Here is a 26633-nt window from a genome sequence, read left to right as displayed (position 1 = left end):
TGCTTAAAACCATTATAATTGGGTCTACAAAATATCACTTTTTGGTAGTAATCACACCCCCCAACCGACTCATTGCTAGTCCCTTAGCAATGGAGGAGATAAAAACTAAGTAAACTATAATAATATACATAAAAGGGATCATGCAAATCACTCCAAAAAATGATATGAGTGGCATGATGGACATCCATGGATCAATAAAGATGTGAAACTCAACCTATAATAAGAGTTGTCAAAGCATTCACTTGATCATAGAGTACAAAGAATGGATATTATGCAAGTTTAAGCATCAAAAGAATTTCCACTCTCAAAAGATCCAAATCAAATTCTTCCACTAAAAGCTAAGTGTTAATGTGATTAGCTTTCGAGTATAGTATGGATAACTATCATCTCCCCCCCAACCTAAGTCTTTCTTTAAGCTTAGCAAAATTAACCATCTCTTGATAGGCTAGGAACGCACCTCTTATTCACAATTCTTTTCACTTACTAAACTTAACCAATTCACCCATGTAACAAGCAGAGGATCGGTGACTCCCAACCAATAAAGGCTTAGGGCACTAGGCTTTAAAGGCTTTTGCCATCCCTTCGGACCATGCTCAGGTTTCAAGGCAAGCAAAGAAGTTTATTCTATATATATATATTTTTTTTTTCTTTTTCTTTTTTCTATTTTTTCAAAGACTCATTGGTCTTTATGAGGTGTCCCAAGACTATTAAAGAGAGGTTAAAGGTGTCAAATTATGATTTCTCAAGCTTAGAGGGTGAGATAGTTTCACATCTTATAACCGGAATCTAATGTATGTGTGTGCGAATAGCTTAAGGTGGAAGAGATAAGTTTGCATGCAATGGGAGTTTCAACAATTCATCAACTTTTAGAAGAGCATAATACAAACTCTAAGACTCATGTAATCAAGTTGAAACTCGACTTCTCTCATTTAATTTTGAGAGTTAATCCTTAATATCCATGGAGTTTAAAGCAAAAATTTTAAAAATTTAAACAAAAAGTAGCTAATTTAACTAAGTATGATAAAAATTTAAACTAATACTTACTTCCTCATCTCTCCCCCCAACCGAGATAAACATTGTCCTCAATGTTTGAATCAAAAATAAGGAGGAAGGAAGTGGTACCTTATGTGATGTGGACTTGGAGTTGAGAAGGTTGAACCACCTGTTTCAAAATTCAAAAATCGAATGAGAGAGGAATTTATACTAAATATTTACAAAAATGATGAGTGGGCCCCTCTTTAAGCAGCTGAGGACAAGGCTCAAAGGGTCCATGCCATGATGGTATACTCATATAAGTTGCGATGACATTTGAATGTAGCTTGCAGGGGTGTTAAAATTGGAGATTTTTGGTTAAAACAGGGGAAAACAAAGGAGGAGTGAACAGTGAGTGCCAAAATTGGCACAGTCACTGTTCACCTCCTTTGAAGCCCGACTGTGTGTTTTCCAAGTTTTGGGAAAAAATTCAAAAATGGTTTTTTTTTTTAAAAGGTATGGTTAGGCTCTAAACAAGATTCCTAAGGTGTTTGGGTAGTTTTTAAATGATGAAAAACAAAATTAAATGATGGAAAATGAAAATCAAAGTGGACGGCCATGCATGGAATGGTTTTGAAATTCGATTTTTAAAAAGTTTTGGATGGATGGGATTTCTAAAATTGGGTTCCTAAGGCTTAGAATGGATGAAGGGAAGGTTTCTAATGGGAGAAAACTAGAAAATTGGTGAAGGGTGGAGAATTAAGAATGGTGGTGCGCGGCTATGGAGGTTGTGGAAGAAGGTGAATAGTATTTTTGGCTTAGAATGGTGTTTGTTTTTAGAAGAAATTGGGTTTGGATTTGAAAACAAAAGGTTTGGAAATGCATTCATGAATTTTTAAACTTGGAAAAACATGGAATTCAAGAAAAAGGCCTTCCCGAGAGCTTTGTTTTTAGAAATTAGCTTGAAAATCATTTCGCACCAAGATAAACAAGGTGCGAAAGTTTTCGCACTGGTAATTGAGGTGCGAAGATAGCATCCCGGGAGGCTTGGCTTTCCAAAATGTATAGAAATTCCTTTTCGCACCATGCACTGTCACTGTGCGAAAAATTCGCACTGAGTGTGTTCATGGTGTGAAATTCCACTGAGAGCTTTGCTTATGCATTTTGGCTCCCCTGTTTCCTCTGTTTCACCTCCATTTCGATTTTTGCAAGCATCGTACCTGCATGAACACTTCAAAACTCATCTTAAAAACATATTAAAACTAAATTAAAGCTAAGAATTCAAACTAAAACATGCATAAATTTAAAGAAAGCATAGAATTTAAATGAAGCTGATAGCATGTACCCCACCCCAAAAAGAAGATGAACTATTTAGCTCATCCTCACTCACACACCCACGTCATGCTGAATTCCCCCTGGATCCCAAACAAAATTGGCATCCTTCCCATTTGGTCCAAGGGAATTCGTTTCTCTTCTCTTCCCTGCAGAAGTGGATGCTTTAAAGGGTTCAGGTAACCCTTTATCATCTTGAACCTTATGATTTTCAATGGAAGGTTGGTCCATAGAGTTGTCATAGCAATCCCCCACCAAAGTGTCGATCTTCAACACTTTCCTTGATCTTTTTGCATTGGTTCCTTGAAGGTTATGGTGGGGTTGAGGAGGAAGCTTCCTTTTCCCCCTTGCTATGTCGAGATTGGTGAGCTTCTCAATGGAGTCTTGAACTTTTTCTATCCTTAGTGATAGATCATTATAAACCTCCTCCATTCTTACATTTATTGAACTCTCCAAATTATCAATCTTTTCATTAAGATGAGAGTTGATCTTTTGTTGCTCACCTACAAAGTCCTCCATGACTTTGCTTATCTTCAAAATGGCTTGCTCCAATGAAGATGTACTCATTGATGGTTGAGGTTGAGGTTGGGTTGTAAGGTTGGGATGGTTATTCCAACCTGAGGTGTAGGAGCTTTGGTAACCGCACATGTCTCTCACAGTTGGAATGGTAGGGCACTCCCCTACCGTATGCTCATATGAATCATCTCCATTCAAAGCATACTTACTACCCCATTAGCTTTGTTGAACTTGCCTTTTCCCTAATTCAATCCGATCCCTCATAGATAGGTATGCGAATTTGTCCTTCGGTTGATGTTGAGAGCTTTGATCTTCATGTGGAATTTCCATTTCTAAAAAAAAAATGATATTCAACTAAGGCTCTTTTCTTCAACTTGTACCAGGGTTCTCTCTTGGTCTCAAATCCAACAAGGAATGCACAAATTGAAATTAAAACAAAAATAAAAGAAAAGAGAATAAAAAAATTTAACTAAATAAAAACTAAACTAAAAAAAATTATAAGAAAACTCACCAAACTTGTGATGAAGATCACAAGTTACCCTTAATGGTTGCTTCACTGTGCTTGTGGCACCTTCCCCGGCAACGGCGCCATTTGATGCGACTCATGGTAGCTTAACTTTAAAGGCGTATCAACAAAATTTATACCTTAAATACTATTACTAAAGTAGCCAAGCTACTATAGCATAGTGGTTCTAGGATCGTTCACTGGGAAGGGTTTTCGCAAACACAAGTGATATTCAAATTAGGAAAATAGGTGATTTTCTTATGGATGTTAGCTTTAAAAGAATATGTAAATGTTTTAGAGAGATTTAAACTAATTTAAGCTAACATTAAAGACTAAAATGAAAGGGTGTAAAAACAAGTTTCTCAAAGATAGGATAGCTATGCTCTGACTCTTATGCAAATTGGAAATCTCAGGATAGGCTCCTCGCGTTGGGGTTGCAACTATGGTGATGCTTGCTTCCCAAACCGCTATGGATTTAGCAAATCAAGTTTTAATCCTTTAAAATGGCAAAACAGATGGTAGTGAATTTCATCAATGGTTATTCACCTTAGACTTCCTTTGAATGGCTCGTAAGAGATAACTAATGGTCTAAAGCCAAAAGCTTACCAAATATTGGCAACTCAAAGTCATTCCAGGTGATAAACTCACCTTTCAATGGCCATTGAAATTGGTTCTAATGGATTAATGCAAAACTTGGAATTGAAAACCTCACATTCCAATAGCTCGTAGGAGATAACTAATGGATAGAAATCCAAAAGCTTATCAATTATTGGCCGTTGGAAGTTGTCCAAAGGAAATAAAAACCAAACTTTGCATTAATGAACCATTAATGAAAAACGACTACCTTACCTTCCAGGTGCGAGAAATTTCCATGGGATTGCATCCAAGCCATCATATAACATCCATACTTTGAGAAACTTAAAAGTTTTAGCCAATCATCCTCTGAGGAAAAGTCCTCAGAGGTTGTTTGGCTACTAAGAAAATAGAAATGGGGAAGAACCGGAGAAGAGAGAAAAACAGAGTTTTATATATTTCTAAGTTAATGTACAGAGGATCGATCCCCCAAATTCTTTTCTTTTCGTTTGGAGGCGTTGTGCACCTCTATATATAGCAAAATTACAAGATAAAGCCTTATGTCGGCTGAATACAAGGTTACAAAAGGAATTTACACGAGAAAATATCAAGCTAAAAATATCTGGGAAGTCGGTGGTGCGTGCGTGGAGAAATAGAGGAAATTTGGCAAGGGGAAAGATGAAGGGTCCAAATTTCCCAAGGTGAAAATTCACCTTGCCAAATTTTGGCATTTCGCAAGGTGCCTAAATCCACCTTGCGAAATTTCGCAAGGTGGTTCTTCATGGTGCGAAATGGCCAAATTTCGCACCATGAAGAAAATCTCCTTGCGAAATTTTCGCAAGGTGAAATTCACCTTGCGAAATGGTGTTCCCATGGCTTGATGCAGTTGTCTTCCGAAGGACATATCTTCCTCATTTCAGCTCCAAATCGTACACGGTTTGAAGCGTTGGATTCTTGACTTCCTGAGCTTTGAAATGGTATATAGCATGTAGAAAATCGTAATCGTACACGGTTATGTTTTCTTAAATGATTTCTCACATTCCTAGTTCTCAAATAATTTTTTTAAATTCTTGTTTTCTTAAATAATTTTCCAATTTCCAAATCCTTCAAACAATTTTTTCTTTTCAAATTTTCATCCTTAGATTTTTTTTTAGGTCCTAAAAATCTCATTTTCTTTTAAATTTGGCCACCATTTTCTTTCCGGCAAGCCATTTTTGAATTTTCTTTGATTTTTAAAATGTTTCAAAATAAGTGTGAATTTATTTTCATAATTATTAGTGATGAAATTTACGAGATTGATTCACTCAAAAATAAATTGGGCTTTGGTGGGGGCCCAATATTATTGGATGTTTCATTTGAAAATCAATTTGATTGAATTGTGATATGTGATGATTTCGTACTCGATTTAGTGGCATATAAGCTATGTTTTATGTCCATTATTTATGAACTAACCCCATTTCATGATAGCGCGTTGCCGTTTACTGATTAGGTGCGCACCCACTCTCACTCTGACCATTCTTTATTGAATGTTTTGATTCTCACATGTGCATGATCGTTTCGGGTATCCATTGATTTCCTTACCAATTGTCATGATTGCTTCATTTTATTAGTAGAGACCCGTTTTTAGGGACTTAGAGGGATGCTACGGTCTTTACCATACCTTCCTAATAAGTAACCCAACCCCCGAACTCGATCCGGTTTTTCACAGACCACATTTTCCAAAATAAGGATGTCACACTTAGGGTTTTCTTTCTTATTTTGTTTACCCTTTAAAAATAAAACAAAAATAAGTGGCGGCTCCAAGTCATTTTCTTAATAAATAAAATCATTTTCAAAATAAAAAGCGAGCTCGTCGTCGAGTAAAAGCGCATGAGCCGAAATGCGGGGCCCACAATTATTTTTATTATTATTATTTTCTTAGAATTTATTTATTTATAGTAAAAAGTAGAGTAAATAAAAACCTGTAATGACATAAAACTATCATTAACTTTAGGCTACTAGTATTTATTTTATTCACATTTCACCAATTTTATATTTTATCATTTTTCTTTATATTTATTAATTTTATGATGTTATATTTGATTTATGTAAATAGTGAATAATCATTACATATTATTATAATGGTAATTATAAACAAAAGAATTTTGTCTTTGGTTAACACATTTCTCTTTTTAATTGGGAGGAGCCTTGAAATGGGGCCGCCCACATGACATTTGAAAAAAGTTGTTAGAAAACCCACACTTTAAAAGAAGTGGGTTGATAATGCTTTTGATCGTTTGCTTTTGGAAAAGTTAAAAAACTATTTGAAAAATTAAAAATCTATTTGTAAACCTATGCTTTGGGAAAAGAGGGTGAAACCCGACGCTATAAAGAAGATAAGGTTTTAAAAAAGCTGTTTGAAAACCAACTTTTTGAAATTGGACAATTATGGGTATTGGTGTTCACATTCGATGATTAGGCAAACACTCCTAAAGATGTATAATTGATGCGAAGTTCTTGAAAATTTATGAACAAAAACATCTTTTATGTACATTTACACATTTTATTTATTTTTATATTAAATTATTGGAAATATTGTTTACATGCATCTATAAATATCAAATATAATTTTTTTTATTTTCATATATATACAAGGTACATGTACTAAATATATCTGATATTTGTACTAATTGTAGAAGACATGTATAAGTTTGTCTATTATGAATATATTTACGCATTTTTTTGACTATTTTTCATACCATTAGAAACATCATTGACAAATATACATGAATGTCACATACAATTTTATTTTTTAAAATTATCACACATGTACAAGGTACTTGTATTAAATATATACGACATTTATATTAATTACAAAAAGTTTGTACAAATGTACTTAATATTTACATGTTTTTATGAATGTTCGTAAAATTTGAAAATGTGTTATACATTTAGTATAACTATGTTGTATATCTATGAAAATGCCAAAAAAAAAAAATTATATTTGACATTTATGCATATGTATGATTACTACTCATAAAGTGCTATTTGATAGCTTGTAATTAATCCTTTTAAACACTTTTGAGTAGTAGTTATTGCCTTTTAACCCAATTAACATGTTAAGGCCCCTTTCAATCAATTTTAATCAAATTGTCTTAAGTTTTGGTGTTTTGATAGCTATTTGATCACCAAAGCAATATGAGATTGAGGAGAGTTATTTGGAATCCTTGGCAAAGCAATGGAAATCTCAGAAGCATGAAGATCCAAAGCTTTGAAGTCCTTTGCCATAAGCAAATCCGGAATGCAAGGAGGGGAAGCAAAGAGAAACCAGCCATGAAGCATTCTTGATGACAGTTGTGTCAGCCACTTTTGGAGCACTTCCCGAAGTCCAATTTAGGTATGCTATATGTCATTTGAAAGCTTAGGAAGTCAACAATCCAATGCTTCAAACGGTACGCAATTCGAAGTTGAAATGAAGGAGTTACAGCCGTTGGAAGCCGATCACTCCAAGCTAAAGGAAGGATTTAGCAAAGTGTTGCGAAATCACCCTTTTGTTGCGGAATTATTTCGCAGCCTTTTTGCACAGTGCTATGGATTTCCCCTGAAGTTTCACGACGTGATGGAAGCCAAACACCACAAGATGAAAGCCAACTTCGCAGCACTGTGGAATCAGCCTTTTGCTGCGAAGTGATTTCGCAGCCCTTTTTGTTCATCTGCGAAATTTCGCAGACCTCATTTTCACCTGCGAAATGGTCCTTAGTGCTTCCCGATATTTGTAACCGACACTTGGAGATATTTTTCATTAGATTTTTGTTGTCTAAATCCCCAAATTCTCCTTGTAAGCCACCAATTACCAGATTCCTTAGCTTTTAAGTTAGGAAAAAGACTAAATATCCATGTAATAGCTATTAATGTAATTTTGATATAAATAGAGCCCGAGGAGCCTGTTCTGAGGGTGATGAACCTTTTGTAAAAGTTTCAAAGGAAGTAAAATACAGAGCTTGAGCTCTGACTTACCTGATCAATTTGATTGTATTTTTCATTTACTTAGTTATGCACTCTCTGAGGAATTTTCCCCAGAGAATGAGTAACTAAACCTTTTAGTTCCTTGGAGTTAAGGTTGCCGGGAAAGGTTCCAAGTGCAAGAATCAGAAGCTTTGTGGTTTCAGCTATGAATGAAAAGAAGGTGTGTCCCGTGAATGGTTTCTATGTTTTTAGTTAACTTAAAACGCCTTGGAGTCACCTGGGCCAACACTTGGTAAGGCAAGTGATCTCTATCCATGGAGATGCACTAGTTTACCCCTTGCGAGCCTCTGGGAGGTGACTTAAAGGTAGGATTTTCTAGAATTGCCAACACTTGGTAAGCTTTTGGACTCTAAGGAGACATCCATTAGTTATGTCTTGCGAGCTTGTGAAAGGAAGTCCAAGGTTAAAGATCACCTTGAATGGTAAAGGCTAAGTGAGAGGCTCGAACCATTGCAAGTTGCATCAGTGAGAGAATTAAAGCTGAAATCCAATTGAGGGATGCATTTGTGCAGCACCTGTTAGAGAATTGACTTTATGTTAATTCTCTAATGCGAGGAATTGAACCAACTGACCGGAGCTATGCTATTGCATGAGGAACCTCCCCTGTGAACCCGAATCTCCAAGGAATGTTTTTCTTCTTAAGTAATTTCCATCACTTGCTGTGTTGTTAATCTAAGTCCAAACCTTTTTCAATCAAAGTTTGTGTTTTATTTCTTAAGCTAACCTTGAAGTGAAACAACATCAATTCACTTTGAATTGGTATCATTTTCAGTTTGGAAACCCTTCCCAGTGAACGATCCTAGAGCCACTATGCTATAGTAGCTTTTTCTTTGCTACCCTAGTTCATGGTGTAATAGGTTATAAATTTTGTTGATTACTCCCTCAATCAAGGAGCACCAGCTGGACACGAATCAGCTGAGACACCAATTAGGCATGAATCAATGTATCTAATAATTTGTTATGTACAACTATTATGCAATTCATGACAAAGAATAATAATAGAAGAAAAGAATAAGAAAAACGAAATCAAAATACACAAATCAACCAATCATGCTTATATTTATGGATGAGAGGGAATTATTCTACTATACAATAGAGAATACTATAGAGCCTCCTTGTATCCATATCCTAATGAGCCCTCTCGCTCTATTAGGTATCTCTTGTTCTTCCTCATATTTTTATGTATTTACACATTTTATTTATTTTTTATATTAAATTATTGGAAATATTTTTTACATACATCTATAAATGTCAAATATAATTTTTATTTTTATATTTTATATTTTCATATATATACAAGGTATCTATACTAAATATACACTTCATTTGTATTAATTGTACAAGACATGTATAAGTTTGTCTATTGTGAATATATTTATGGTTTTTTTACTATTTTTTATGCTACTAGAAACATTGTTTACACATAAACATGAATGTCAAATATAATTTTTTTTAATTAAATATCACACATGTACAAGGTGCTTGTATTAAATGTATAAGGCATTTGTACTAATTGTACAAGGTTTGTACAAACATATTATTGTAAATATATTTACGTGTTTTTATGAATATTTGTAAAAATGTAAAAATGTGTTGTACATTTAGTATAACTATGTTGTTTGTGTGAAAAATCCAAAAAAATAAAATAAAATAAACATTTATGCATGTGCATAAATAAATTTTCTAATAATTTGGCATGCAAAACAAATAAAGAAAACGAAGAACAACATGTAATAAATTCATGATATACAAGTTTGCACATGCCTTACACAATTTATATGCATGCAAATATAAAGAAAATGAATTTGACATATTTATGTCGAACATTGTTTTCTTGCGGTTTAATATGATATATAAAAAACAAAATCAAGAAAATATTTTAAGAAATTGAAAATAATATATCTTGTATCTTTCTTGTTCAGTTAATATGCAAATACCTTATATATCATCTCTAAAAGTGAAACAAAGGAATTGATATAATAATCACTAAAATCTCAAATAAATAATATAAGTAATTAACTAAAATTTGATTGTTATTATTTATAATTTGAAATATCCTAGTAAGCCATATTATCACTCATAATTTAAATTAAAGATATATTTTCTTAATTTGAACAATTAAGTAATAATAATAATAATAATAATAATAATAAACCATCCGCTGAGTCGGGTCGACCCAAAAAACCATCCATTGAGTCGGGTCAGTTTGGGCCAAGATTAAAAGCCTAACTAGCCTAATGGCTCAGCTAGCTTAAATAGGTTTGGGCCAGGATTAAAAGCCTAACTAGCCTAATGGCTTAGCTAGCTTAAATAGCCCAATAGGTAAAATGGGGAATATAAAAAACCATCCGTTGAGTCGGGTCGACCAAAAAAACCATCATCTGAGTCGGGTCAGTTTGGACCAAGATTAAAAGCCCAACTAGCCTAATGGCTCAACTAGCTCAAATAACCCAATAGGTAAAATGGGGAATAGAATGTGAGATAACAATCCACGAGGAGTGGAGGCAGCCAACAGGTAAAATGGGGAATAGAATGTGAGAGAACAATCCACGAGGAGTGGAGGTAGTTAACACTTAAGGCGGTAACTGTTTGGAGTGGCCAAAAGGAGCTTTTGTGATCTCCACACCAATCGATAGCTAAAAAGTATATGAATGCAAGAAAAATATGGACACGAAAAAAATATGGCATTTTCTAAAAGAAAAACCCTAGATAACTTAATCATTGGAGGAGGTGATCCTAGAGAAAAACCAGGCGAGCCTTGTGTGGCAGGTACAAGGAAGCGCGCAACAAGAAGAGGACAATTGCTCAAGAAATTCTTAACTCCAACAAGTGGCAATAAACACTTGAGGCAGTAACCATTTGGAGTGGCCAAAAAGTGCTCCCGTGATCTCCACACCAATTGGTAGCTAAAAGGTATATGAATGCAAGAAAATTAAGGACAAATATATATAGATATATATATATATATATATATATATATATATATATATATATATATATATATTGTTAGTCCAAGGATTCTCCTAATCAGGTTTTGATGATAACAAACCATTGTTAAGTTACTAAATGGTTTGATTTATAAAGAATTTCAGGTGTTAATTTGAAAATTCATCAAATGACCTAATGAATGCAAGATCAAGACCTTTAATCATAGGAAACATATGTAAGATGAATGCATGGGTGCACTTAGGTTTTACATATCATTTCATGCATTTTTCAAAAACTCAGTTTATTATTTAAAGTTACAGTTTCATCAAAACCCGAGTTTTATCAAATGAACCTTAGGCAAATCTCTTCAAAATTGGCATGTTAATTTACCTAAAGACCTTGCCTAAGTGCTAGAAGAGAAAATAATAGAAAACGATAGGTTTTTGGGCAAAAAATGGTGAACCGGTCGAGGCACTAGCCAACCGGCTCAACCGGTTAGGGGTGTCGGTCGACCAATTCCCTCTTCCCGATCGAGGTCCAGTCGAGATGAGTAAAAAACACTTTCTCTTTTCCAGTAGCCTTTCTTTCCAAGTCGAGGTATTTGCCTTCTCGATCGACCTTCGGTCGAGGTCCGGTTAACGGTAATGGTCATTTACCAAGCATTAAATGCTCCAATGGCTAGTGAACCGGTCGACCCCTAGCTCAACCAGTTGAGACTGTTTTTTGGTTTTCTTCACTCCCGAGGTTAGAAACCTATAAATAGAGAGCTTCACTTCATTTATGAGTAAGAGAACACCTGCATTTATTTGTCTACCCACTTGTTCTTGCCTTAAAAGCTCTCATTCTTTTTTTGGTGCATTAAATCCCCATTTGCATATCCTTTAGTGCACCTTTGTGATTCATTCCAGCCTTAAGTTGTATTTGAGATATTGTTGAGCTAGGTTGAGAGATTCATTCTTGTTAATTGAGTGTTAAAGCCTTCAAGTGAGTTGAAACTTGAAGAGATTGTGTAAGAGCCCATTGGAGTTGGAATCCAAGTGTAAAGGTGATTAGAAGCTTGGTTGAAGCTTCAAGTTAATGGAACCCTCACTCGGTTAGGAGCTTGAGGAGAGTGGACGTAGGCAATGAAGTGCTAAACCACTATAAAATCTGAGTTTGATTTCTTTAACTCTATCTCTTTATATTTGCTTTTCTTGTGCTTACATTTGTTGTGTTTAAAAAGATTTTTTTTTTAAAAAAAAAAACCCAATTCACTCCCTTCTTGGGTGTTTTTCTCATTTAAGATTAGCCTTTATTTTCTCAATTGGTATCAGAGCTAGACCTCTTGTTTAAGACTTAATCGTTTAAGAAGAAATGGCTAATCCATCAAGCTCCTTTCACATTGAAATTTTTTGCAAAAAATATACCTCCATTTTTTACGGGAACTGATTATCCCTATTGGAAAACTAAAATGACTTGGTTTTTACAATCAACCAATTTAGATATATGGGACGTCATTGAAGATGACCCAACTTTTCCTTCAAAACTAGTTTGATGGAGTCATGGTTCTAAAACCCAAGCAAGAATGGATGAGTGCGATAGAAGAAATTTTCAATTAAATGCTAAGGTCGTTTATACTTTGCAATGTTGTATGGATAGAAATGAATATAGTAGAATATGTCAATGCAAATCGGCTAAAGAAATTTGGAGATTGCTTGAAATAACTCATGAAGGAACAAATCAAGTGAAATAGTAAAAAAATCATTTTACTTGTTCATAGCTATGAATTGTTTTTTTATGAAAGATAATGAGACTATTGTTGAGATGATCACCAGGTTCATCGACATTGTCAAGGGTCTTGAAGCCTAGGGAAAGACCTACAAGGAATCCGAAAAGATAATGAAGATCTTGAGGTCACTTCCATCAAAGTGGCATACAAAGGTCACCACAATTTAAGAAGCCAAAGACTTGATCAAGCTACCTTTAGAGGAGCTCATAGGGTCATTGATGACATATGAGATCAATTTGGCAAAGAAGCAACAAGAAGGTGAAGACAAAAAGAAGAAAAGCATAACTCTCAAAGCTACAACTAAGGAAGAAGAAGATGAAGATTTAGTCCTCATCATAAGAAAGTTCAACAAATTGATGAGGGGTGAAAGGTTTAGAAGAATAAGGTTCACTTCTAGAAGAGACCTTTCTAAAAAGGAATCTTCATCTCATGGTGACAAGGAGAGATGGGAAGAGAAAAAAGACTTGGTGTGTTTCAAATGCAAGAAATCGAGACACATTAAATATGATTGTCCTCTCTACAAAAGTGAAGCCAAGAGGAGAAAAAAAAAAGGCAATGATGGCCACTTGGAGTGAAAGTGAAGAATCCTCCGAAGAAGAAAATGAGAAAGAAGTGGCAAACATGTGCTTCATGACAATAGATGAACTTGATGAGGTAAACTCTAACCTTAGTGATGAAGATATACATGATGCATTTGAAGAATTGTATGAGGATTTTGAAAAACTTAGTTTGAAAAATATTTCTCTTAAAAAGAAAGTTCAACAACTTGAAAAAGAACTTGGAGAAGTAAAAGAAAATTTTTCAAATGTTGAAAATTCTTAAACTCATCTTGAAAAAGAAAATGAGATTCTAATAAAGAAAAATGAATGGTTGACCTCATTTCTTTCAATATTTTCTTGTGGACAAAAATCTTTTGAAATGATTCTAGCTAGCCAAAAATGTGTTTTTAACAAGCAAGGGCTAGGATTCAAATCTTCAAAAAATCAAAAGTATTTTAAAAACTATTTTGTAACGGAATCCACAAGTGCAAATCCTTCCACTACTGGAAACTTTTGCGGAAAAGAAAGGCATATTAGTAGTACATGTCCTTTAAGAAATGGTTCTTAAAAGAATTCAAATGCAAAAGTTAAAAAGATTTGGATTGAAAAATTCAAGGTCACTAACCCTCAAGGACCCAAAAAGATATGGATACCTAAATCAACTTAAGTTTTATGTTATAGGGTTCAAAGAAGGATAAGTGGTTCTTGGATAGTGGATGCTCAAGACACATGATTGGAGATGAATCCAAATTTGCTTTTCTTACAAAGACAAATGGAGGATATGTTATCGTTGAAGACAATGCAAAATGAAGGATCATTGGTCAAGGCAATATTGGTAATGACACATCCTCTCTCATTGAAAGTGTTTTATTAGTAGATGGTTTAAAACATAACGTTTTTAGCATTAGTCAACTTTGTGACAAAGGTTTTAAAGTAACTTTTGAAGTATCTCATTGCATCATCAAAGATATTCAAAATGATAGAACCATCTTCATGGGCCATAGATGTGATAATGTTTATGCTATAAATATTTCAAAATAAGATGGCCATGATAGATGCCTTTCAAGCATGCATGATCAAAGTTGGTTATAGCATAGGAGGTTGGGACATGCTAACATGGACCTTATTTCTCAACTCAACAAAGATGAACTTGTTAGAGGCCTTCCCAAAATAAATTTTCAAAAAGATGAAGTTTGTGAAGCTTATCAAGTAGGCAAGCAAATAAAAAACTCTTTCATAAACAAAAACTTCATTTCCACATCTAGGCCACTTGAGTTGTTGCATATGGATTTATTTGGTCCCTCTAGGACACCAAGTCTTAGAGAAAAGTCTTATGCATATGTTATTGTGGACGAATTCTCTCTAGATACACATGGGTCTTGTTTTTAAGTCAAAAGAATGAAGCCTTTTATGAGTTGTCAAAGTTTTGCAATAAGGTTCAAAATGAAAAAGATTTTGCAATTACTAGTATAAGAAGTGATCATAGGAGAGAATTTGAAAATATTGATTTTGAAGAATATTTCAATGAGCATGGAATTGACCACAATTTTTTGGCTCCTAGAACTCCTTAACTAAATGGGGTAGTTGAAAGGAAAAATAGAACTCTTCAAGAGATGACAAGAACCATTCTAAATGAAAACAACTTACCAAAATATTTTTGGGCTGAAGCGATTAACACTTCTTGTTATACTTTAAATGGAATATTATTGAGGCTCATTCTTAAGAAAACTCCCTATGAGCTTTGGACAAACAAGAAACCCAACATTAGCTATTTCAAAGTCTTTGGATGCAAATGTTTTATATTAAACACCAAAGACAATCTTTGAAAATTTGATGCAAAATCGGATGTTGGAATTTTCCTTGGTTACTCAACTTTAAGTAAAGCTTTTAGATTTTTTAACAAAAGAACCATGATTGTAGAGGAGCAAATCCATGTTATTTTTTATAAATTTAACAAATTTCTCCAATAAAGAGAGAGTTTCGATGATGATTTAGGTTTGGAGACCTCCATGGGAAGATTTCAAATTGAAGATAGGAGACAACAAGAAGAAAAAGGAGAGGATCCTAAGAAAAAAGGATCACTATTGGCACTACCCCCTCCTCAACAAGTGAAAGGTGAATCAAGCCAAGACCTTTCTAAAGAATGGAAGTTTGTCATCAATCACCCACAAGATCAAATTATAGGTAATCCATCTAGTGGGGTAAGAACTAGATTCTCTCTTAGAAATATTTGCAAAAATCTAGTTTTTATCTCTCAAATTGAGCCTAAAAATATAAATGATGCTCTAGATAATGAAAATTGGATGATTGCTATGCAACAAGAGTTAAATCAATTTGAAATAAGTGAAGTATGGGAATTAGTACCAAGACCTTCAAATGAAAGTGTTATTGGAACTAGATGGGTCTTTAGAAATAAAATGGATGAAAATGGCATAATTGTTAGAAATAAAGCAAGATTAGTAGCCCAAAGTTTTAATCAAGAAGAAGGAATAGATTATGAAGAAACCTTTAACCCTGCAGCTAGGTTGGAAGCCATTAGGATGCTACTTGCCTTTGCATGTTTTAAAGACTTTGTTTTATATCAAATGGATGTGAAAAGTGCTTTTCTAAATGGTTTTATAAATGAAGAAGTATATGTTGAACAACCACCCGACTTTCAAAGTTTCAATTTTCCTAACCATGTTTTTAAGCTTAAAAAGGCACTTTATAGTTTGAAATAAGCACCTAGAGCATGGTATGAAAGATTAAGTAAATTTCTTTTGAAAAAAGGTTTTAAAATGAGAAAAATTGACACAACTTTTTTCATAAAAACCAAAGAAAATGATATGCTCTTAGTTCAAATATATGTTGATGATATCATTTTTGGTGCTATTAATGTCTCTCTTTGTGAAGAATTTTCTAAGTGCATGCATAGTGAGTTTGAAATGAGCATGATGGGAGAACTCAATTTCTTCATTGGACTTCAAATCAAGCAACTAAAGGAAGGAACCTTCATCAATCAAGCAAAGTACATAAGAGATCTTCTCAAGAGATTCAACATGGAGGAAGCCAAAACAATGAAGACTCCAATGAGCTCATTGTAGACCTTCCATTTTGTCATCTTAGCACATGTCCTATAAGGTATTTGTCCCGTATTTTACAGCAATCCCCTGGTGGCTCATTACTACTCGTGTAGCCTATCTTTTCTAAGCCACCTTGGGGACTTTGGTTAAGGGATTCATCTAACTCCATTGTGACTTTTGGCAACCCTAGTTTAAACTTAGGCCCATTTAAGCACACTAGGCCCACTTAGGCACCTTTAAGCCCACTTAGGTACCCTAGGCCCATTAGGCACCACCTTAGGCCCACTTAGGCACCTTAGTGTCATAGGATGCTTCAAATGAGCCTCTTCATGGGTTTATATAGAGCCCAGGAAGTTTCTGGAGACTCCTGGAGCCATCTACATTAAGCCATTGGAGGGAAGAGTATGGAAGGTTCTAGAGATGCCTAAAGATGTCCACATATCTCTACACTATGGTGGAAGGCATAAGAGGAGTCCAAGGATTTCTAGAGAATTCTAGAAATCTCTTGTACATAGGGTTGCACATAGAATTGTGTAGGATATTCTAGAATCTTCTTGATTTGTAAGGAACCCTCCAAGGTTCCAGAAAGGTCCATTGGTGCTTATAAATAGGTGAGGGCCTCATTTGGCCAAGACACCACCCAAATCACTTCCTAACCAAGCAAGTGAGTCCTCAAAGCACTTGTAAAGGCTTCCTTGAGTAATAAAAGCTTCTATTCTGTAAGAGTTGCCTACTACGCCTTCTACAACTTTCGAGTCGCAAGTGTTTTAGCCTAGCAAGCTAAGCATTGGGAGTGAGGTTGACTTAGCAAGATCAAGCGTCTTGACTTGTCTAAGTGCTGTAGGAGCTTAGTAAACGACTAAGTCCGTGACATTAGGCCCACTTAGGCACCACCCTAGGCTCACTTAGGCACCCTAGGCCCATTAGGCACCACCTTAGGCCCACTTAGGCACCTTAGACCCATTAGGCAACACTCTAGGCCCATTTAGTCACTTTAGGCCCATTAGGCACCACCCTAGGCCCATTTAGGCACCTTAGGTATGAATGCATGGTTGCATGGCTTCATAGCTCATGTTTTTGCATAGGAGATTTATCATTAGAGAGTTTGGATTTTTTAGGAAAGGAAACTTGGAGGCTATGATTGAGAGATATTCAGTCCATGTTTGAAAATAATAATAATAATAATAAAGAAAGGAAAGAGAGACTCGGGATGGAAAGATAGGAAAATGTTTTTTAGGCCATGAGGTAGACAGAGAGTGAGTCCACGTTTAAGGAAGATGGGAAAGTGTAGCCGCATGTTTGAGGGAAAAAAAGATGATTTTTCGGGCAAGGAGGAGCATACATAGGGAGAATTGACATAACATTTTATGGTGGGCTGAATGAATCTGACTTTCAGGAAAGATACAAAGAGGTTTTTAAAGGCATTACATGAATTTTGAGGTGTGATATTCAAAGTTTTATTGAGAAAGAAATGAGAGTTTTGGGATAGAGAGGATTTAGTCGGAAAAGTGGAGGAAGAGGGAGATCTCCAGAGGAAGGAAGGACTAAAAGAAAAAAAAAAAAAAAAAAAACAAGGGTAATCTGGAGAGGCCGCACCTTGAGAGATTTTTTTTCGAGAACAACCGCACGAAGTGAAGGAAGAGAAGAGGTGATCTAGAGAAGCAACACCAAGTGAAGGAAAGAGAAAGGTAATCTGGAGAGGCCGCACATTTGAGAGATTTTCTAGAGGAGCCACACCATTGAGAGAAAGAAGGATCTTCATTCGATTGTACCGTTCTTCAGGCAAGCATTTTTGGAGGAATCATATAAACTATGCATGCTATCCAGGTATGCTCTCTATCACTTATGTTTTGAAATTTTATGAATATGCATGTTGTTGTGAATTTGATTTATTCTTGATGTGATCCTTAGGTGCTTACATGTATGATTGATTGCCTTAATATATGTTTGATTGTTTGATTTGCCCTTATTAAAACAAATGTTGTGTGTTATACTTCCAAACTAATTTTGATGTCTTGTGATAGCGCTTAAGAAGCGGTCCAGGTACGCACCCTAAATCTCCTTTTTGAGTATGATTGGTTTTTCTTGTTTGGCATGCTAGTTTTGAAATCACCTTAGCCTACCTAGGTATCCATGATCAACTAGTTAATTACCACAGTTCCCTCAACTTAGTCAGTAGAGAGCTTTATAGGGCTTAGAGGGGTGCTACCTCCTAGAAGTAGCTTTCCAATAAATAACGTGATCTTCGGACATAGACTCGGTGTAGACCCCCATTAGGGGCATGTTTTTTTTCTCTCATTTTGTGCAGCTCACTTGCCAGCTGGAGGGCTCCTTGAAAGCCACGTGTTGCTTCATGACTGGCTGCTAGGGAATCACAATAGTGGAGTTGATGGATGAATGAGGGGGCAACACGTATGGGAGGAGGCAGAGGATTTAGAGTCTGTTAAGAGGGGAGCGTCTCCTACAGCTGGGGGGGTGGCTTTTTGGACGTTTTTTTTGGCAGGTGAGGGGGGGCCTTTCAGCGGTGGTCTGAGAGTTCTCTTTTGGGGATTCCAGGGGGAGTTTCTGGAGCTTCAGAAGAGGATAACCAGAGAGGGGGTTTTCTTTTTCTAGGGTTTCTGGAGGCTGTTGAGAGAGCAGAGAAGGTTGTGAGTAGTTTTGAGTGACTTGAGAGAGGTGGAGAGCTAGGAAAAAACAGAGGAGTTTTTCTGGGAGTTTTGAGAGTATTTTTTCTGGGGGAGGCGACTATTTACAGGGAAGGGAGCTTGCAGGCTGCAGGGATTTTTGGAAGGGCAAGTTTTGCTGAAGGAGGAGGTCTTGCTGATTTCTGGCCAACCTAGCCAGAGAGGACCATTTTCAGGTATGTTCATTATGGATTTCCCATTCGTTTTCAACTGGTAAGTTTTTCTTCTCTTGTTTTTGTTGATTATTAGATGATGTTTGTTGGTTGGGAGTAAACATGCTCATATATCTCTTTTTAATGATTTTTTTGTTGAGGACCCGTTTGGCTCTGTTTCAGTTTCCCCATGGGATATTTGTAACTTTGTTTTGATTTTTGTTTGATACTCATTTGATTTCACTCACCTTCATCTGAGCCCATTGATTGATCCATGACATGAGGCTTGTATGGGTTCACTCTGTTCTTGTTAATATGTACTCTGTTTTGCCATTCTTCCCTGTTCCTGGTACCCGTCCTTGGTGCGCACCAGCTTTTTCATCCCTGTCTGAGAGAACAAGGAACTACTAAGGTAGCAAACTGGAGGGGAGTATTTCCAGGTTATGGAATCTGAGAAAGAACGCACAGTTGAGTTTGCGAGGTTCTTATTGAGTTATGCAAGCAATCCTACTGATTTCTCCAGGGAGGAATGATGTCTACGACTGGGAACTTGTTGAATCATCTGTTCAGAATCTGTTGAATGAGTTGATTGAGATGACTTGTAGAGCTCCAGCATCAGATCTGTCTGGGTCAGTGCAAAAATAATTCTCAGATAGATATGGACAAACACCAAGGCCTCTTGGCCAAAATATTGAAATGAAGAGAAGGGAGAGTGGTGATTCAGTAAAATTTCTCAGTTGGATAGCACCACCGACATGAACAGTGCCATAGGAGATGAGGATTTTCCTGAAATCATGCCATTGAGGAAAGGGGTTAACAGGTTTGTTGTCAGCACAAGGAAGACACCCTTAAAATGGAGTTTCTAATAAGATTCTTGACACAAGTGTCAGCAAGAGTTTGGATGAGATCCTTGGTCGCTCATCTGCTGTTTCTGGAGCAGATAATAACAACACCACTACTGCATAAGATGCTTGATTGGAGGGTCGTCCTCCATTCTCTGGCTCAGCTTCCTCACAACATGGATGCCCTAAAGGAAACAATTCCAGCTATGCTCCTTTTGTCCCATTACCTGCAGATGTGTTTGCCAATAAGTCTCATGATCCAACCTTCATTTTTCTTTAACCCTCTGCTCATAGCCGATACCTATCTCATCACATCCTCTCATTTTTCCAAGCCCACTGAACCCACTCTTCATTACTCTTCCTCATACATTGAACCTACTCTTCATTTACGGTAGCTAACCTCACTATCTATTTCTTACCCACTTTCCACTCACACCCATTAAATCCATTCCTCTCACTAATCATTTTCTATTTTGTCCACTCAGTCATAACCCACATATTCATTAAATCACTCGCCATTCATCCCACCCACTTGTTTTCCATCCTGTATGAACGTGAATCCTCATGCAAATGCCCTGTCACTCACCCTCATCATTCATTTCCGTCACTCTTACTTCTTATCTCTCATACCCACTGTCCATCAACAGCCTGCATCACCTTTTAGCGTCTGAGCAAATGTCTCCTTCTAGCCATATGCCTAACACACCGACGCCGGGTCTACTTTCCATCCAATTGCATCCTCAGATCCTAAGGTTTTTATCTTATCCCATACAGCAGTTACATGACTCTTTCCATCATGAAACCCCCCAGGTGGCAATCGTGGGTCTTCTGTAAACATGTATAGATTTCAGCCAAAAGGTAAATCACGTCGGAGTTAATTGGGATATTTGTCTAAAGAATCTACAACTTGGGCTGAGTAGGAGCTTCTCGCTCTAAGCCCGCTGGGTTATATCAACTACAAGGTGTAAATCCTAACGTAAAGCATCTTGCCAGGGCACGTCTAGACCTCATGCATGGAGTCTTGCCTTTGTGGCTGCAGTTAGAAGTTCGTCAGCTTACCTTATGCCCTCAGCGCACTAAGAGGAGGCTCACTTGAAAGTGCGCCAGCAGCCAAAGTATTCATAGGCGGAACTTTGTGTTCAGGATGGAGAAGAAAGTGAAGGGAGTGAAGATACTTACAGTGAGCCACCTGAGGAGGCTAAGCTTTTGTGGGGAATTTGCCTTATGATACTGATAGTGAGAAATTGGCTCAGCTTTTTGACGAGGCTGGAGTTGTGGAGATTGCAGAGGTAATTTACAATAGAGAATGGGTTTATAATAATGAGCACTATTGAAGAAGTCGAAAAGGCTGTGGAGATGTTCAACCGATATGATTTAAATAGAAGGTTTTGACCGTCAATAAGGCTGCTCCTAGAGGGTCACGTCCAGAACGGCCTCCGCGAGCATTTGAGCCTTCATTCAGAATTTATGTTGGCAACCTGCCGTGGCAAGTGGATGATGCTCGTTTGGAGCAAATGTTCAGTCAGCACGGTAAGGTGGTCAATGCCAGGGTAGTCTATGACCGAGACACTCAACGTTCACATGGATTTGGCTTTGTGACAATGTGCAGTGAGACAGAATTGAATGATGCCATCGCTGCTCTTGATGGACAAAGTTTGGATGGCAGGGCAATCAGAGTAAATGTTGCAGAGGAACGACCGAAGCGTGGCTCCTATTAATTTCTAGAGGTTGTTTTTTTTTTAGAGGTTTACGTGAACACTTAAAGGTCCAGTGTCTCCTTTTTGACAGAAGATATCTTAGGGCACTTTTTATGTTCCCTGTTTTATTGGAGCAACATGAGAAAATGCGCACTGCATGGCCACCTTAGCATGGCCACTTTTCTGAGCCACGTGCCCCCTAAAATCCTTTCCCTTTGTTTTCAAAAATAATTTCCTAACTCCACTGATGCCAAAAGGCATCGACCTTTTGATGTTATTGATGTCCCTCCAAAGCTTCTAGATTTGAAAGCTACCCTTGAAGAGCTTCTAAAAAATGATGATTTTGTTTATCAGCAGGATTTCCAGATTTCCACTGTGAGTTTGAAATCCAGTTCCCCATTCCTCTCATCATCCCTAGATAATTGTTCTTTATCTGGTGTCCCAGAGTCAATGTCACCACCACTTGCTTCCAGGCTCAGTGATATCCATGTGTCCTCCATGCCGGAGAAGAAAGAATACCCAGTTGACCCATCTCTTCCTAACATCAAGAATAGCATTTATGCCACTGATGAGTTTCGAATGTACTCGTTTAAGATCCGGCCTTGCTCCCGAGCATATTCCCATGATTGGACTGAATGTCCTCTTGTACATCCAGGTGAGAATGTTCGGAGAAGGGACCCAAGGAAGTTTCATTATAGTTGTGTGCCATGTCCAGAGTTTCGCAAGGGGGCTTGTAGGCGTGGGGACTCGTGTGAATATGCTCATGGAGTTTTTGAGTGTTGGCTGCATCCAGCACAGTATAGGACCAGACTCTACAAGGATGGCACAAGTTGCATGCGTGGTTATTCAGATCCTTTTAGAAAACTCAGGAAGTGAAACGGAATGAGAGAAACTGCAACTGGAGGCAGCAGCATGGCTGAAGTGCTATTTTGTGCTCGTGATTTATGGTATGACATGGTTTTTACGGTATGCTTCAATGCTTAATATGGGAAGGCATCAAGAAGTCACGTTTTATTCGAGGCTTCGACAGCTATGCAACCGTCTCATTGGAAAATATGAGACTGTGGATACATATTACAGGCGTTGTAGTAGTGCTAATTTTGTGGGAAATGTGTCAGTACCACTCCTCTGTATCAGCACTTTGGATGATCCAGTCTGTACAAGAAAAGACCATCTCTTGTATTAACCCATCTCCTCCTGATCACCCCGTCAGTTTGGTATTATGTCACCTATGGCGACAAGTGAGACCAGTGTTCCTCATAATGGGTACGTCATTGGAGTGGTGAAACATGTGGATGGTCAGTCAGTACAGAAAGTCCACATGACTCAGTTGAAGCTGAGCTATTGATACAACAAATGCAGTAAGACTCTGAGATTCATACCTGCGTGGTCGTCAATTCCTATTTCTTCCACTCATGCATGAATTGCATGGCCATCTTCAGGCCACCTGGTTTGCTGCCATTGCACTATTTCATTTCCTCATTCTTTAAATTTTGAAAATAATTCTTCCAAACTCCACTTTGTAAATAACTCTTTTTTTCAAATTGTGATTTTCAAATAATTCCAACTCTCCTCAGTTTTTCGTCCTTAGTTTTTTTTTAAGTCCCCAAGGTCACATTTTTAAAAATTTGCTGCCACTTTCTATTCGGCAAGTAATTTTCAAATTTTCCATGATTTTAAAATGTGTTAAAATAAGCGTGATTGAAATTCCGTAATCCCAAATGATGGAATTTACGAAATTAATTCACTCTGAAATAAATTGGGCTTTGGTGGGGGCCCTACATCAAATAATCTTCTTTAAAATAAAAATGAATTTGAATGAGATGTCATGCATGCTATTGGTGTTTCTTTATCTGGTTTGATGATATGAGTGATATACTTTATGCTCATTACTATGCACTAATCCCATTTTGTGATAGCGCGTTGCCGTTTGCCGATCAGGTACGCATCCACTTTCACTTCGGTTATCCTCTATTGCATATTCTGATACTCATATGTGCATGATTGATTCGAGTATTCATTGATTTTCTCATTGATTGCCATGTCAGCTTCATCTCATTAGTAGAGACCCGACTTTAGGGACTTAGAGGGGTGCCACGGTCTTTATCGTACCTTCCCGATAAGTAATCTGACCCCCGAACCCGATCCGGTTTTTCGTAGATCACCTTTTCCAAATAAGGAGTCACACTTAGGGTTTTTCTTTCTTATTTTGTTTACCCTTTTAAAAATAAAACAAAAATAAGTGGCGACTCCAAGTCATTTTTCAAACAATGAATAAAAAATCAATTTTTCGAATCAAATAAAAATCGAGCTCGCCATTCGAGTGGGAAACGCATTGAGCCGAAATGCGGGGTCCACACTCGGGTTTTTAAAGACACGTTTTTCTAAAAACTATGGAGTCACTTCTTTAGGGTTTTCTTTCTTGTTTTATTTTTCCTTTAAAATCAAATAAAATAAGTGGCGACTCCGATTTTTCCAAAAACAATTTTTTCACAAATAAAAAGCGAGTCTCACAGATCGAGTGGGGGCTCACGTGAAAAATGTGGGTCCACAAATTGGCGACTCCGCTGGGGATTTTGAGGATCAAGCTTGAACACTAGTTGAGGAAAATGTGGCATTTAATTGGTCGATTAGAGGGTACCTCTTTTTTTTTTAGGCAAGATGATTCAGTTTGCTTGCTTCATTGGCTCGCTATCTTAACATGTTTGATTGCCTTGAATGATCACTTGACTGTTTCGTTCACTTTAGCATGATTCACTCTCACATATGCTAGATAAGACTTTGTTTGTACGACGCTTATCTGCTTCGCATGACTATTTGTTACATCTCCTTTGCATGATTGTATGATTGCTTGTCTCTATTCACTATCTCACTTTAGATCTTTGGTTTTTTTTTAATGCACCCATATCCTTCACTGTTCACTTTAGATTATCCCTGAGTGTTAAGAGATGGGAGAGCCTTCACCGTTAGGAAACCCCTTGGGAACGTGAGGAAGTGCATGTGTGGACGTGATGACCACCTTGCATGGAAGCACCCCATCTCCTTGGAGACGTGCAGAGGGTTGTGTATTGTCAGAGGGTACGATCGCTTCTACTAAGGATCCTTTAACCCACCCATTTTTATCTTATAGATCCACCTAAACCTTGTAGGTTAGCCTAGACCCAATTAGGATTTCATTCTTACACGTGGGTACATCGTGGGCCTTTAGAGCTACCTTGGTTACAATTGGGTTCGGTTACCCTCTCCATAGTCTCATTTTGGTATGATCGGATACGAGTATCAGTTTGAGTATACATGGGCTATATGCTTGATTACTTATTAGTCGGTTCCTACAGAGCTACCTGTGTATAGCGTCTCATCCAGTGTTTCCGTGTTTATAGGAGTATTTTTGGTACCCAGTCTAGATTTGCCTTCTTGGACCAGAGTTAGAGGCAGGTTGACCAGAGTATCAAATCAGCCAGACCAGAGAGTAGATTAAAGAGATATGGACTCCTAGGTAGTCACTGTTGACCAGTTTGCAGCGGCCATGGCTTCGATTTAGGAGGCTATAGCCGGCTTCAACCAGAGGATAGATGGGCAGCAGGCCCCTCAGGCCCTGCCTCAGGATAGTGCACAGTATGACTTTGTGGCACCACCACCCCCTCTACTCAGTCAATCGGTTCCACACCTTACACCGTATGTTTTACATAGTCAAACTGATGCTACACCACTTCCTGTCGTAGCACCCATTCAGGAATCAGAGTATGCACATGCTCATATGGATAGACTCGAGCAGAGGATGAAAGAGATGAGGGTTTCAAATGGAGCTATCAATTGGAATGACTTTGATGGAGCACCGGTGGCTAGTTTACCAGCCCAATTTAGGATGCTAAAGATTGAGAAGTATACGGGCATGGATTGCCTTAAGATTCATTTGAGGTGATACAGTAGTATGATGAGAGCCCATTGGTTGGATGAGACCCACTTTATTATGCTTTTTCCCATGTCCTTGAGTGGTGCAACATAGCGTTGGTTTGCTTTTTTAGATGCTTCATGCCGTAGGACTTGGGATGATTTGACCCAAGAGTTTTTGAGACAATTTGCTTTTAATACTGTCATTGACATCTCGAAGAGAGAGCTAGAGGCCTTGAGATAGAGAACAGAGGAGTCAATGACTTCGTTTATCTCTTGATGGATGGAAAAAATCGCCTAAATTGTTGATCGTCCTCCGGAGAAAGACCAGATTAGTATGATTTTGAGGAGCTTACAACCTAGATTTGCCAGACATTTGATGGGATTTCCTCATTCGGATTTTGGATCCTTGGTACAGGCTCTATAAAGTATAAAGGAGGGCATTGCTAAAGAATTGTGGCCCGAGTCTTCCCCTACTGACTTAAATGGGAAGAAGCCCTCAGGAGGACAAAGACCTGGAGATATGAGTACTATTAGTTCAAAAGGATTGAGATCTCCTAAGCGCTATCAGACATTTGGGCAGACTTCAGGAGCCTATTACCCATAGCGTTATGTTCAATATAGACCGCCTAGGCCCATGACTCCTACATACCTACATTCGACCCTAGAGCCCGTTTTTGCCGCACAGGTCTCAGAGAGACCTCCTACCTTATACCCTCGGCCCTGAGTCCCACAGGCTGCTATTCCTCGTGCACAAAGGTCGATACGATAGTTCTCTTAGCTAGGTATGCCCTTGAGTCGAGCTTTCTAGAAGCTTATGGAGGGTGGTTTGTTGACTCAGTTAGCTTCTAGGCTTGTACCCCAGCCCATGCCACCTCAGTTTAAGATGGACCTTCACTGCACTTATCATTAAGGCCTAGGACATGACATTGATCGTTGCTATACTCTAAGACATGCTATACAGGACTTGATAGACCAGGGTTTGGTTAACTTAGGGCAGCCAAGTGTAACCATGAACCCTCTACCGGGTCACTCTACGCATGCAATGCCACCATCCTCGGGCAGTATCCATCTCATAGATTTTGTAGAGGATGACAGTAAACACATGCTGAGTTGGGATGATGGATTTCCAGAGCCGATTGTTTTGCATGATGGTTATGAGGTTGA

This window comes from Vitis riparia, unplaced genomic scaffold (genome assembly GCF_004353265.1).
Source record: "Vitis riparia cultivar Riparia Gloire de Montpellier isolate 1030 unplaced genomic scaffold, EGFV_Vit.rip_1.0 scaffold303_pilon_pilon, whole genome shotgun sequence".
Taxonomy (NCBI): domain Eukaryota; kingdom Viridiplantae; phylum Streptophyta; class Magnoliopsida; order Vitales; family Vitaceae; genus Vitis; species Vitis riparia.
Note: the sequence above shows the minus strand (reverse complement) of the source record.